This window comes from Dasypus novemcinctus, chromosome 1 (genome assembly GCF_030445035.2).
Source record: "Dasypus novemcinctus isolate mDasNov1 chromosome 1, mDasNov1.1.hap2, whole genome shotgun sequence".
NCBI lineage: Eukaryota > Metazoa > Chordata > Mammalia > Cingulata > Dasypodidae > Dasypus > Dasypus novemcinctus.
Window position 1 is genome coordinate 181,437,480 of NC_080673.1, and position 15,113 is coordinate 181,452,592.

Below are 15,113 nucleotides of genomic sequence, written 5' to 3' on the forward strand. Positions count from 1 at the left end.
CGAAGAGACTGGGACTTAATCAGGTGAAAGTTAATGGCTCCCTCGCTTAAGATTCCTGAAATGGGCAGTCCAGCTTGACAAAGCAGCTCCGCTCTACACAGTTATTGGGAGACAGAGACTCCTTCAATCTTTTTGTTCTGCCATCCTTTTGTGCATCAGCCTCCTCCATTTTCTTGAAGCTGGGTCACAAACATGTTCATAAAAGAATCTGGGAGAAAGGGGAAATAGCAGAAATCTAAGGCAATTGACTTTCTTCCAGTCAAAAGGAGCAGAGGTTGAACATGTAATTTCTGCTCACATTCCACTGGTAAGAACTCTTTCTCATGGCCAATCCAACTGCATGGAATGCGGGAAAATGTCTCTCACTAGAGCAAAAGGAAAGAAGATATTATTGGATAACTGGCCGTGTGCACCCTGAATTCTTACAGCACTTATTATTTACTTGCATAGGTATTTTATTTCCTCAATTCATTGTAAACACCAGAAGTACACAGATGACTGGAATTTTCAAGACTAGATATTTTGCTCTATAACAGCTCACTGTCTCACACTTAGATGGTCAATAAAAAATGTTGAATGAGTGGCTGTTCATCTTACTTAGAAAGAAAACAGGTACTGTCTTAGTTTGTCTTTTAGTTTGCTAAAGCTGCTCAAAGCAGATACCATAAAAAGGGTTGGTCTTTAACAATGGGAATTTATTAACTTACAAGCTCACAGTGTTGAGGCTGAGAGAAATATCCAAATCAAGGCATCATCAGCTGATAGTCTTTCCCTGAAGACTAGCTGCTAGCAATCCTGGCTCCTCTGTCACCTGGCAAGGCACGTAGTAGCATCTGTTGGTCTCTTCCTTCTCTTCCAGGTTTCACTGCTTTCCGCTTCTTGCTTCCATGACTTGCTCTTTTTCAGAATTTCCTTCTCTTATAAAGGACTCCAGTAAAAGGATTAAGCCCCATCCTGAAAGAGGAGGGTCACATCTTAAGATCTCACTCACCCAAAGATCCTACTTATAAAGGGCCCCACCCACAGGAATGGATTGACTTTAAAAACATAATTTTCTAGGGTCCTTAAGATTTAAACCATCAGTTTGCCAGCCTGCTATGATAAATACCACATACTGGGTTGTTTAAACAGCAGGAATGAAAGATTGACAATGGGCTCACAGTTTATGGGCTAGAAAAAGTCCAAAATCAAGATTTTGGCAAAATTTGCTTTCTCCCAGAGTCTAGTGCTTTGTTCTTGCAGCCAGCAATCCTTAGGGTTCCCTGCCTTTTATCTTTGCCTCCAGTCACATGGCAATACCTTCTCCTTTCTGGCTTCTGTAACTTCTGGGTTCTCTTTATAAGGCCTCCAATAATCAAATTAAGACCCAGCTTCATCCAGCTGAGCTTCATCGTAACTAAAATTAACATCTTCAAGAGGTCCTATTGACAAGAGGCTCATACCCACATCAGTGTGGATTAAGAGCATGTCTAAGCTGGGATACATAATTCAAACTACCACAAATACTGTTTCTTCTTGTAACACTTACCACAATTGTAATTAATCTTTAATAAGTTTATCTTTTTAATACCCCTCTGTCCTTTACAATACCATAATTACAAGAAGAGAAGGGACCAGGTCTACTCTGTATCCTCTCATAGGAAGTGCACCAAAAATATTTATTGAACAGTGAATGAGTAGACATCAATCAGTAGTGCTGGCTTCTTAAGAAATGCACGAGGTGGGGATAGGGTATTGAGGTGTGAGAGGAGATTGGCAGACTAGCTATGAAATTCATTTACCTTTTCTCCTAAAAACGCAGAGATCTCTTGGTGTTAAGTGTGGTCTTGAGGATGGGTTCTGGCTAATGGAATGCAGGTAAAAATGAGGTCCACTACTTCCAGCCATAGGACATGTGAATCCTCCAGTGCCATCCTCCATTCACTCTTCCTCTGCCTGATGACCAGAAACAAGAAAAGACACTAAGCCCAGAAGATGGTGGATCCATTAGCTGGAAAGATTTAGGTCCCTGCATCACCATGTGGAGCACTGCAGACCAAAGATATGCACAAGGGTGGAAATAAATTCCTGTTTCTTGAGTTGTTGCTGATGTGAGGAATTTTGTTAAAGCAGTTATCCTACCCTGACTAATAAAAGGGAGGAATCCCAGATGATGCTGTCTGGCATTTCTTAATCCTCTTAATCAAGACATTCCAGTTTTTTCCTCAAACCTGAAACATACTCATGAATATACTTTACTGAAACAATCAGTGACTATAGTTGGGACCAGCATTGTTCATATGTGGTACAGACAGACAGGGGGCAACAAGAAGAATTTGCTCACCAGGAGCATGTCACCCACTGTATTGGTCAGCCAAAGAAGTGCTGATGCAAAGTATCAGAAATCTGTTGGCTTTTATAAAGGGTATTTATTTGGGGTAGATGCTTACAGTCACAAGGCCATAAAGAGTAGGTTACTTCCCTCACCAAAGGCTGTTGCCACATGTTAGAGCAAGATGGCTGCCAGTCTCTGTGAGGATTCAGTCTTCCTCTTCGTTCTAAGGCTCTACAGTCCCAGCTTCTTCCAATCTCAGCTGTAGACTGGCATAAGGCTTATCTCTCTTCCTGGGGCTTGTCTCTTTCCAGGCTCAGCTGCTTTGCTTATTCCATAATGCCAGATGTAAACTGTCAGGTAAATAGCTAGGCTCTCTCCCTGAGCCTCTAGCATCATAAACAAGCTCTGTCCTCTGCTGTGTATTGTTTTCTGTGTGAGTGTTTGCCCACCAAGGGAGTGGGGACTCAACGTCCTACTGACCTGGCCAAATCAAAGCTCTAATCTTAATTCAATCAAATGAAAGCAAAACCTCTGAATTTAATACAATCAAAGGGTTCTACACCCTGTGGAATCGACCAGTTTATAAACATAATCAATATTTATTTTTGTAATTCATTAATAATATCAATCTGCCACATCCACTAACCCACCAAAATGCCTGAAACGTTATACCTAAAAATTCTTTTTTTCAAGTTACAGAACACACTTTTATAAGACAACTTTACTTAGCTAAAATGGACCTACAATAAACTACATATACTTAAGATGTACAATTTGATAAGTTTTCATATATGTATATACCTGTGAAAACATTGCCACAGTCAAAATAATAAAGAAATGTATCACCCAAAAAGTTTCTACATACCTTTTTTTATCGATTGTTCCCTTCCATCCAAACCCATTCCTCTTGCCCCCTCCATCCCCCAGCAACCACAGACCTGCTTTTGTCATGGTACATTAGTTTGCATTTCCTAGATTTTTACATAAATTAAATCATACAGACCATACTGACTTTTATGGCTTCTATTAAAGCATCATTACTTTGAGATTCATTCGTGTGGTAGTCTGTATCAATAGCCAGTTTTGTTCTATTGCTGAGTTGTATTCCATTGTGTGGCTATACCACAATTTTTTATACATTCACCAGTTAATGGACATTTAGAGTGTTTCTAGCTTGGAGCTACAGCAAATAAAGCTGCTACAAACTTTAATGTGCAAGTCTTTAGATGGCATGTGCTTTCAATCTATTCCTAGATGAATGGAATGGCAGAATCACATGATAGATACATATTTAGGTTAGGAGAAAATGAGAAATAACCAAACTGCTTGACAACATAGTTGCACCACTTTGCATTCCAACCAGCAATGTATGAAAGCTCCACCCGGTCCAGATCCTCACTAACACTTGGCGTGGGCAGTCATTTTGCTTTTAGCCATTTTAATAAGCATGAGTGACATCTCATTGGCTAAAGCAGAAGTTCCAAAATTCACTTTTTTTAAAACAAATCAATTTTGAAGATACATATTAATAAAGCATGCAATTCATCCAAAGTATACAATCAAAGGTATTTGGTAATCACACTGTTCTGCAATCATCACTTCACTCATTGTTATAGCATTTTCCTTATTTAAATAATAATAATAAACATAAAAAAAAAACAAGAAAATTCCTCACCTCTCAATCTCTCTGTGCTTCCCCCACAGGACACAGGTGCTGCTTCCAGTTGTTCTATCCAAAGTATATAATCAATGGCTTTTAGTAAAATCACAATATTGTACATTCATCAACTCAAAAATTTTAGAACAATTTCATTACTCCAAAGAGAAAGATTTCACAACCCTTAGCATTCTTTCCTCAGACCGACATAACCACTAACCTCATTTCATCTTTATAAATTGTTTTATATTTATATTTTATATAAATGGAATCATACAACATGTCATACTCTGTGTCTAGTTTCCTTCTCTTAGTATGAGGTGTTTTTTGTCTGATATTCACATTTTGTAGTATTAACTTACATTGGTTCAGCTTCAAAGAAAAAAGCTCTTATATATGCAATTCTAACCATATTCATATCTCACATAATAATTTATATTTATTTCATAATAGGACAATCATACAGTATTTGTCCTTTTGTGTCTGGATTGCTTCACTCAACATAATGGCCTCCAGGTTCATCTATGTTATCATGTGCTTCATGATTTCACTTCTTCTTACTGCTACCTAATATTCCATTGTGTGTATACTCCACAATTTGTTCATCCATTCATCAATTGATGGACACCTGGTTGTTTCCAACTTTTACCTATTGTGAATAATGCTGCTATGAACACCAGTGTGCAGATATCTGTTCGTTTCACTGCTCTCGGATCTTCTGGATATAGATTGAACAATGGTATTGCCAGGTCCCCTGGAAATCTATATTTAAATTCCTTAGGAACTACCAAACAGTCCTCCACAATGATTTCTGTACCATTCCACATTCGCACCAACGATGAAAAAGCATTCCTATCTTTCAAAGGACACAACCAATCCAATGTCCACAGAGAAAATGTGGCATTGGTGTGGGAAGGGTGGCCATGGTGGCTGCTGGGTGCGGGGAATGGGAGGAAGAGATGAGATGGGGAGGCGTTTTCAGGACTTGGACTTGTCCTGGGTGGTGCTTCACGGACAACTACGGGACATTGTAGATCCCCACAGGGCCCACTGGATGGAACGTGGGAGAGTGTGGGCTATGATGTGGACCATTGACTATGGGGTGCAGCGATGCCCAGAGATGTACTTACCAGGTGCAATGGATGTGTCATGATGATGGGAGAGAGGGTTGCTGTGGGGGGAGTGGGGGGTGGGGGCGGTGGGGTTGAATGGGACTTCATATTTTTTGAATGTAATATTTTTTTAAAAAATGAATAAAAATTTAAAAAAAAAAAAGCATTCCTATCTTTCCGCATCCTCTCCAACATCTACTGTTTTCCAACTTTTTAATAGAGTCCAGTCTAATGGGTGTGAAATTATATCTCATTATAGTTTTGATTTGAATTTCCCTAATTGCTAAGATGTTGAATATTTTTTCATATGTTTTTTTGCCATTTGTCTTTCTTCTTTGGATAGTTGTCTTTTCAAGTCTTTAGCCCATTTTTTAATTAGATACTTTGTCTTTTTATTAGTAAGTTGTATGATCCCCTATATATCATGTATATTAAACCCTTATCAGATATGTGATTGCCAAATATTTTCTCCTACTGAGTTTACTGCCTTTTCACTCTTTTGACACAGTCCTTTCAGGTGCAAAAGCATTGAATTTTGAAGAGATCCCATTTATCTATTTTTTCTTTTGTTGCTCATGTTCTGGCCATCAAGTTTAAGAAACTACTGCCTACCACAAGATCTTGAAGATGGTTTCCAACATTTTCTTCTAGGAGCTTTATGGTTATTATTTTTATATTTAAGTTCTTCACCCATTTTGAGTTAATTATGGTATAAGGTGTGAGATAGGGGTCTTCTTTCTTCCTTTTGGATATGGCTATGCAGTTCTCTCAGCAGGACTTATTGAATAGACTGCTCTGACCCAGCTAGGTGGGCTTAACAGTTTTGTCAAAAATCACTTGACTGTAGATGTGAGGGTAAATTTCTGAGTTCTCTGTTTGGTTTCATTGGTCAATCTGTCTGTTCTTACGCCACTATCATGCTGTTTTTACCACTGCAGCTAAGTAATATGCTTTAAAATTAGGAAGGTAGATCCATCCAACTTCGTTCTTCTTTTTTTAAGACATTTTTTGGCTCTTCAGGCCCCTTACCCTTCCAAAGAAATTTGATTATTGGCTTTTTGATTTCTGCAAAAAAGGCTGTTCGGATTTTTATTGGGATTCCCCATTGAATCTGTAAATCAGTTTGGGTAGAATTGACATCTTAACAATATTTAGTCTTCCAAATGCTATTAATGATGTATCCCACCACTTTGCTGAACTTGTCTACTAATTCTAGTAACTTTGCTGTGGATTTTTCAGGATTTTCTAGATATAGAAAACAGTGAAAATTTTACTTATTCCTTTCCTATTTGGGTGCCTTTTATTTCTCTGTCTAGACAGATTGCTCTAGCTAGAACTTCTAGCACAGTATTGAATAACAATGGTGACAGTGGGCATCCTTATCTTGTTCCTGATCTCAGTGGGAATGCTTTCAGTCTTTCACCATTGAGTACAATGCTAGCTGTAAGTTTTTCATATATGCACTTTACCATATTGAGAAAGCTGCTTTCTATTCCTATCTTTTGGAATGTTTTTATAAAGAAAGTATGCTATATTTTGTCAAATTTCTTTTCTGCTTCAATTGAGAGGATCATGTGATTTTTCTTCTTCAATTTATCAATATGGTTCATTACACTAATTGATTTTCTTGTGTTGAACCACCCTTGCATACCTGGGATAAAACCCACTTGGTCATATTGTATAATTCTTTTTTTTTTTTACTTGCAAAGACCAGTGTTTTTGTTTTTTTCTTTTCTTTTCTTTCGTTCTATTTTTTAATGTTACATTAAAAATACATGAGGTTCCCATATACCCCCACACACCACACCCCACTCCTCACACATAGACAACCTCTTTCATCATTATGGCACATTCTCTGCATTTGGTAAATACATTTTGGAGCACTACTGCACCACGTGGATAATAGTTGACATTGTAGTTTACACTCTCCCCCAGTACATTCAGTGGGTTATGGCAAGATATATAATGTCCTGCATCTGTCCCTGCAATATCATTTAGGACAACTCCAAGTCCCAAAAAAGTGCCCACATCACATCTCTTCTTCCCTCTCCCTGCCCACAGCAACTACCATGACCACTTTCTCCACATCAATGCTATTATTTCTTCCATTGCTAGTCACAATAGTTCCATAGTAGAATATCAGTAAATTCCCTCTAATCCATATTTTATTCCTCCATCATGTGGACCCTATCAAGGTGATATCCAGTCCACCTCTATATCGAGAGGGGCTTAGATTCCACATGGATGATGGGTGCAATTCTCCTGCTTGCAGTCATAGTCACTCTTGGTTCCCTGGTGTGGTGGTTGACCATCTTCACCTCCCTGTTAGCTGACCTGGCTAAGTTCAATGAACCAGAGGGTAGGAATTGCAACTCTGCTGAGGCTTAGGGCCCAGCTGGAACATGGACAGTCCAGAGATTCAAGTGTCCTAAGTATACACCAACCCTAGTGCCAACCACATGTTCAGTAAAATATAATTCTTTTAATATGCTCTTGGATTCTGTTTGAAAGTATTTTGTTGAGGATTTTTGCATCTATATTCATTAGAGATATTGGTCCATAATTTTCTTTTTTCATAGTATCTTAATCTGGATTTGGTATTGGGTGATGTTGGCTTCATAGAATAAGGTTGGTAGCATTCTTTCCTGTTCAAATTTTTGGAAAAGCTTGAGCAAGATCAGTATTAGTTCATCTCTGAATGATTGGTAGAATTCATCTGTGAAGTTACCTGGTCCCAAATTTTTGATCTTTGGGAAGTTTTGATGACTGATTCAATCTCTTCACTTATGATTGACTTGTTGAGGTCTTTTATTTCTTCTAAAATCAGTGTATGTGGTTTATGTGTTTCTAGGAATTTGTCCATCCTGCCTACTTTTTCTAAGTTTTCAGTAAACAGTTATTCATAGTATCCTCTTACGATCTCTCTTATTTCTACAGGGTCAGTGGTATAGTTACCCCTCTCATTTCTGATTTTAATTATTTGTGTCTTCTCTTTTTTTTTTCTTTGTCAGTTTAGCTAAGGGTTTGTCAATTTTATTGATCTTCTCAAAGAACCAACTAATGGTTTTGTTGATTCTATTGGTTTTTTGTTCTTAATTTCATTTATTTCTGTTCTGATCTTTACTATATCTTTCTTTCATCTTAGCTTGGGATTAGTTTGTTGTTCTTTTTACAGTTCTTCCAAGTGTACAGTTAGCTCTTTCTTGTTTTTAATGTAAGCACTGAGGGCTATAAATTTCCCTCTCAGCACTGCCTTCGCAGTGTCCCATAAGTTTTGTGTTTTTTTTTAACGATTTATTTATTTATTTATTTCTCTCCCCTTCCCACCCGCCCCCGTTGTCTGTTCTTTGTGTGTATTTACTGCGTCTTCTTCTTTGTTCGCTTCTGTTGTTGTCAGCAGCACGGGAATCTGTGTTTCTTTTGTTGTGTCATCTTGTAGTGTCAGCTCTCTGTGCGTGCAGCACCATTCTTGGGCAGGCTGCACTTTTCTTTCACGCTGGGCTGGGCGGCTCTCCTTACGGGGCACACTCCTTGCGCGTGGGGCTCCCCTACGCAGGGGACACCTCTGCATGGCACAGCACTTCTTGCACGCATCAGCACTGTGCTTGGGCCAGCTCCACAAGGGTCAAGGAGGCCCAGGATTTGAACCGCAGACCTCCCATGTGTTAGATGGATGCCCTAACAGCTGGTCCAAGTACACTTCCCTCCCATAGGTTTTGATATGTTGTGTTCTCATTTTCATTCGCCTCAAGATATTTACTGAATTCTCTTGCAATTTCTTCTTTGACCCACTGAGTGTTTAAGATTGCATTGTTTAATCTCCATATATTTATGAATTTTCCCTTTTTCCATTCATATTGAGTTCCAGCTTGATTCCATTATGATCACAGAAAGGATTTTGTGTAATTTCAATCTTTTTAAATTTGTTGAGACTTGTCTTGTGACCCAACATATGGTCATAGAAGGATCCATGAGCACATGAAAAGGATGTATACCCTATTGTTTTGGGGTTCAATGTTCTATACTGTCTGTTAGGTGTTGTTCATTTATCATATTATTCAAGCTTTCTGTTTCTTTATTTATCCTTTGTCCAGATGTTCTATCTAATACTGAGAGTGGTATATTGAAGTCTCTGACTATTATTTATTTCTCCCCTCAGCTTTGCCAGTGTGTGCCTCATGTATCTTGGAGCATTGAGCTTAGGTGCATAAATACTTACAATTGGTATTTACCTTGTGGGATTGCCCCTTTTACTACTATATAAGGACTTTATTCATCCCTTACAACAGTTTTGCACTTAAAATCTATTTTGTCCAATATTAGTATCACTACTCCAGCTCTTTTTTGATTACTACTTGCATGGAATATCTTTTTCCAACATATCTCTTTAACCTCGTTGTGTCTTTACACCTGAAGTGAGTTTCTTGTAGACAACTATAGACCATTCATATTTTGTTACCCATTCTATCAGTTTGTTTCTTTTGATTGGGGAGTTCAAGAATTAATTGTTAATGTTATTACTGTAAAGGCATTACTACTTCATCCATTTTGACCTTTGGCTTTCTGTTGTCATACCATACAATAGTCTTTCTTTTTTTTACTCTTCCTAATAATCTTCATATCTATAGTCTTCTCCAAGTCTCTCACCCTTATTTTTTTTCCTTTCAGGCTGAGCACCCCCTTTAGTATCTCTTGTAATTCTGGTCCTTTGGCAACATATTCAATCATTTTTTGTTTGTCTGTGAAGACTTTGAACTCCCCTTCATTTTTGAACAACAGCTTTGCTGGATACAGAATTCTTAGCTGGTAGTTTTTCTCTTTCCATACCTTCAGTATATCATACCACTCTCTTCTCTCTTCCATGGTTTCTGATGAAAGGTTGGCACTTATTTTTATTGAGTTTCCTTTGTGTGTGATGTTTTTCTTTTCTTTTGCTGCTTTAACAATCTTCTCTTTATCTCCGATATTTGTCATTTGTCATTCTGAATAGTAGGTGTCTATTTGTGTTTATTCTGTTTGGGGTGCATTGTCCTTCTTGGATATTGATATTTATGTCTTCCATAAGAGAAGGGAAGTTTTCAGTCACTATTTCCCCAAATATTCTTTCTTTTACTTTTCCATTTTCTTTTCTTTCTGGGACATCAATAATGCATATGTTTTCCATTTTGCATTGTCATTCCATCCCCTGAGACTCTGTTTAATTTTTTCCAATCTCTTTTCTTTATGTTCTCCTGTCTTTTCCAGTTCAGATGCTCTGTCTTTGAAAACACTAATTCTGTATTTGAGAAATTCAAATCTGCTCTAATGTGCCTCTGATGTATTTTTAATCTCATCAATCATTTCTTTCATTCCCATGAAGTCTGCTACTTTTCTGCAGACTTTCAAATTATTCTTTATGCTCCCCCAGTGTTTTCTTAATATCATTTATCTCACTAGTCATATTTTCTTTCAGTTCTTTGAATTAATTTAGGAGAGGTGTGTGATTATCATTGAGTAATTGTATTAAATCCTAGATCTCTTCAAGATATTGGCTTAATTTTTTTAGCTGTGCCATCTCTTCCTGTTTCCTAATATGGCTTGTAAATTTTTGCTGATATCTAGGCATCTGAATATGTTGGTGAATTTACTCTGATGACCAATTTCTCTCCCTTGCCTATTGGTATTATTTTTCACACTTCTTCTTTGACACTTGGCTCAACTTATCCTAAGTCTTTAAAATTTCCCATTTTAAGTTATCAAAATTGTGCCAGGGTCTCACTAATGGAGTACAGACTTTCTCCCAGGGGTGAGGTAAAAAGAGCTCTAAAAATAGTTTTTGTCCATATAATTTCCAGACTGGCCAGCAGATAGTGCTCATTGGTGCACCTATCCAAGCCGGCCCCACTGGCCAAATTCACTGAAGAAGATCTCCCCAATTAGCCCTCTCTTTTCCCTTGTAACAGCTGACAGGAAGGAAGATGTCTGGTCCCCTCTCAGTCACCTTTAATGAGTCAGGGGTTTTACCCCCCGCTGAATTTCTTGGGGGCAGAGGAGGGGAGCCCTTCCTGGCAGCTGGGAGGTTTAGTAACTCACAGTTAGTTTTTTCAGCTTCTTCATCTCTCTGTCCCTCACTCTTCTTGGAGTTGTAAGTCATTGCCCTGGTCTGCTGACCCCCAAAGTAGGTTCCTCAGGCAGCTTTTGGTTTTCTCCATTGTTTTTGTGAGAGAGCTGAGTCTTTTCTGCCTAACTGGATATCATCTTCCCACAATCCCTTCAAGAATGCTTTTGATAACAACTTTTTCCTTAAATCATTTCCTGTGGCTCCCCAGAAATCCCAGCACTGCCCCCAGAACTCACTTTTAAAATGACACTTTGACAGTGTGAAAAGGGCATAGACTTTGATACAGGAAGTGGTTTCATGTGTTCACAACATCATTTCTTTATGTATAACTTTATCAAGGAAGGATGGCATTTCCGAAAAAGGGAACAGCACGTACAAAGACATGAAAGAGTGTGTTGGGCAGGCAATAAATATTTCAATAACAATAGAGTAAAAAGTGAAAAGTAAGGAGTGGCAACATATTATTCTATAAATACAAGCAAGCAGTGGCCAGATCATGAAAGGTCTGGTATAGCAGGTAAAAGGTCTAAGATTCTCATCCTTGAAAAACAGGACCTCATGATGGCGGAGATTGTCATAATCAGATGTGTGAACTCAAACTGGCAGCTTTGTGAGGAACAGACTGGAGGAGAGGTGAAATCATGTATAGAGAACTCTAAGAAGATTATTGCATTAGTTCAGATCAGGGATGATGAGGAACTAATCCAGGGCAGTAGCAGCAGGGAAAGAGAGAAAGCAAAATGAGATAAATAAGAAAGAATTGACCAGACTTGGAAGATAATTGCCTGCCAATATTTTAAATGACTGATAGGTTTTTACTTCAGGCAAGTACGTAGGCAGGGTGTCTTCTAATAAAATAAGGAACATAGGTGGGAAAGTAGATTTGTGATATAAGGTGATAAATTCATTCTGGGACCCCTGGGATTAAGGTAGCTTCAAAAACAAAAGTGGAGTTATTTGTTAAGTCAGTTTTTGCCTCTTTTGTCCAAAACAGTTGCATTAATCACCATTTATGTACATGACATTATAGAGAGATGGAACTATGCAGTGCCAGACATGAGACTAGACTAGGATCCAGACAACTGAGTTTTTATACTAGTTAGTTAGTTTTCACTTATTTTTGGCAAGTCTCTTAAACACTCTGAGTCTTGATTTACTCATCTGTTAAAAGGAGATATACTACCAACCTTATACATTTACATTGTAGGATAGTGAAGAGCAATAGTGCATGAGAAAATAAAATGATAATGCAAGGTCAAAACTATTAATAATATTAGGAGAGAGATATAGAGGATTCTGGGGAGCCTCAAAGTGCTTACTTCCAATTGGCTCTGACCTCACATTGCTACACACAACTGTTTTCAGCCCCAAGTGAGGGCAGGGTCTTGAAAAAATAAACCCTAGTTGCACTTTGATGGAGTAAAGAGCATGTCAATAGCAGACAAGAATATCAGACAGAAAACACGTAAAGTAGCTCAGGACCACTCTCATCAAGTCACTTTTCAGGACAGCAGAAACTCTTCATATGCAGTTTCCCCATATATGAGGGTGCTAGTCTTGAACGAAAGATAATTCTCTAGGAATCAGAAGGCTAGAAAACCAGTCTTAGCTCCCCCACATAATATCTGTGTGGCCTGGAACAAGTGACTTGCATTCTCTGGTTCTCTGGTTGCTACTTGTACAGAAGTAGCTTGGTTTAAATGATTGCCACCAACCTACCAGCCCTAACAAGGTATGTTTTTATGAGGCCTTCCTGAACACGTTGTCCCTTAAAATGGAAGCATCTTCTCTTTGTAGATATAGTCTGTTTGCTCAGCAAAGATTAAGGAACATAATAAATATTCAAGCCAGGTACTATTTGGACCGTAACAATGCTAATCTTCTGTGTGGCAGTCAAAGCCTGCACCAGCTCCACATATTTATAAAGATGTCCTTATCATCCTGTGCTTGGGTCAGTTTTACATTTGCCTTAGTAACTCCTTTTAGCTATCTCACTGCCACTGGTTTATTAGCTAGGTCTTAAGCACATAAAGGGGTCATCCATGGGGATGGAAGTAAATCTCTCTATATATACTGAGAATCTAAATAATATTTCAGGTCTACTGCAAAGTGGTCCAAGGTGGCACTGTTTGCCCTGCTCTTGGCTAATGCAAATCTCTCCAGCTCAGGACCCTGGACAGGTGTACCCCACTTCATAAGCTGGTAGGTTTAACTGTGAGAGACCCTGAGAATTTGCTTGGTGGATTGGAGACAACTGCCTTCAAACTTAAATAGGGGAGAACATCTTTGCAGAAACAGAATAGAAATCAACCTTGTCAGTATGTGCATGCTCTGCAAGAGAGGTTGCTATTTTCCAAAGAAGGATTCAAAAGGTGAGAGGAGGGACAAAAAGAAAGAAAGAAAAAAGAAATTCAGACAACCTTCACCAGTATCTATTACTGTAAAATGCCAGAACCAATTATGATGCCATGTATTGTCTAAAATTGGAGCAGTGAGACAGCTTGAAATGCAGTCAGAAGTAATAAACCAAATAAAATCCACCAAATTTTACTGCATTATACTTTTTTCTTTACACAATTATAGACAAGAAAAGCATCTGCCACCTTAGAGTTGATTTATTCCTTCTTTATTTTCCTTCTTCACTTTCCTTCCTTGGTTGAAAAAAAAAGTACGTGAGGTAGTATTGGTTGGGGATAAATTTCAACAGTTACAACAAGATAAAAAAGCACTGGTTTTAAAAATAATAAGAAATATCTTCCTGGATAGATTGAAAGTAATGTATTGTTGCAAGCCTTGAAAATATCCCCTGATTAAAATATGTTTACTCATTTTGTGCTTACTTTAGCATCAAGCATTCAAGAAAGAAGGAAAGAGCTTCCCACCTTAAAAGAGAAAGAGAAAATAAAAAGGCACTTGCTGCACAGAAGTCTTCTAATAAACACTACCTGAGGAAATCCAGCATTAAGGGGCTAATTTCCAAGTTATTTCTTTAATCAGGTTCCTAAATCCAAACATATGCTTCTTTAATTTCCTTTGGATCTGACAGCACTAAGTCAAGAAAACTCAAGAGCTTATTTTTTCATTTCCTGTGTGATGAAAACATTTCAACTTTCCACGTGATTTTCAGATGAGATCAATTATTTTATTTCTTGCAAGTTCTAACAACAGTAAAGCTACAGGGAAACTTCAGGACAGAGAGACAGCCAGGTTCCTCTTTCCCTGGTACCCAGCCAGCTGATATTTCAGTAGACTGGCTGTATCCTTAGAGTCTAACAGAGGAATTTATTCAGAGAAATGTTTTTTTTTGTTTTGTGTTTACGTTGTTTATTTTCTCACAAGCTGTAGAATCCTTCACATCTCACAGATTAAAGAACAGAATACTTCAAATCACATCAAGCATACACAATCATTTCAAGAGGACACAAATAATCTTCATAGGTCACTAACTTCTATAAACCTGAGACTACCTACCCATCACTCACCAGTCCATTGTAACACACAGAAAATCTTCATGCAAGAAGCAAACATTGCATTAAGTATGTGAGCTGCATCTGCAGAGAAACCAGGAAAGTTCTTAGACCACATCTGCTCAACACCAAGGACAAAAACACCCAAGTCTACAGGGAAGTTGTTTGCTGTGCCCTTTTGATCATCCGTAGATTGATTTTCATGTTCTGGCTAAACAAACAGTTAGCAATGCTGAGCATTGCTTCTTGCTTTGCACTGAAGACCCAATTAGCCAACACAGTCAATGAACAGGTCAATAGTTGAGGTTCAGATCAGCAACTCGAGGCCAAACCTCTCTGTTTGATCTGCTTTCCACTGACCTTTGTCCTCATCACATGTGCTCTCCTCTGAAAATGTGTCACCAAACTCTGTGCAGAGCCAGAGAAGAAATAAATTGAGGTTTATCCAAATATTATGTGTCAC

At 38.2% G+C, this 15,113-nt stretch overlaps 1 long non-coding RNA gene across 1 annotated transcript; it reads right to left on the minus strand.

The window, feature by feature from the left end:
* Nucleotides 1-625: 625 nt before the first annotated feature.
* LOC139436276 (uncharacterized) lies at nucleotides 626-14,770 on the minus strand. Its single transcript, XR_011645389.1, has 4 exons — nucleotides 14,655-14,770; nucleotides 3,990-4,043; nucleotides 1,782-1,935; nucleotides 626-954 (listed from the first exon to the last, which is right to left on the minus strand). It is a non-coding gene; the product is annotated as an uncharacterized lncRNA (long non-coding RNA).
* Between the last annotated feature and the right edge of the window lie 343 nt (nucleotides 14,771-15,113).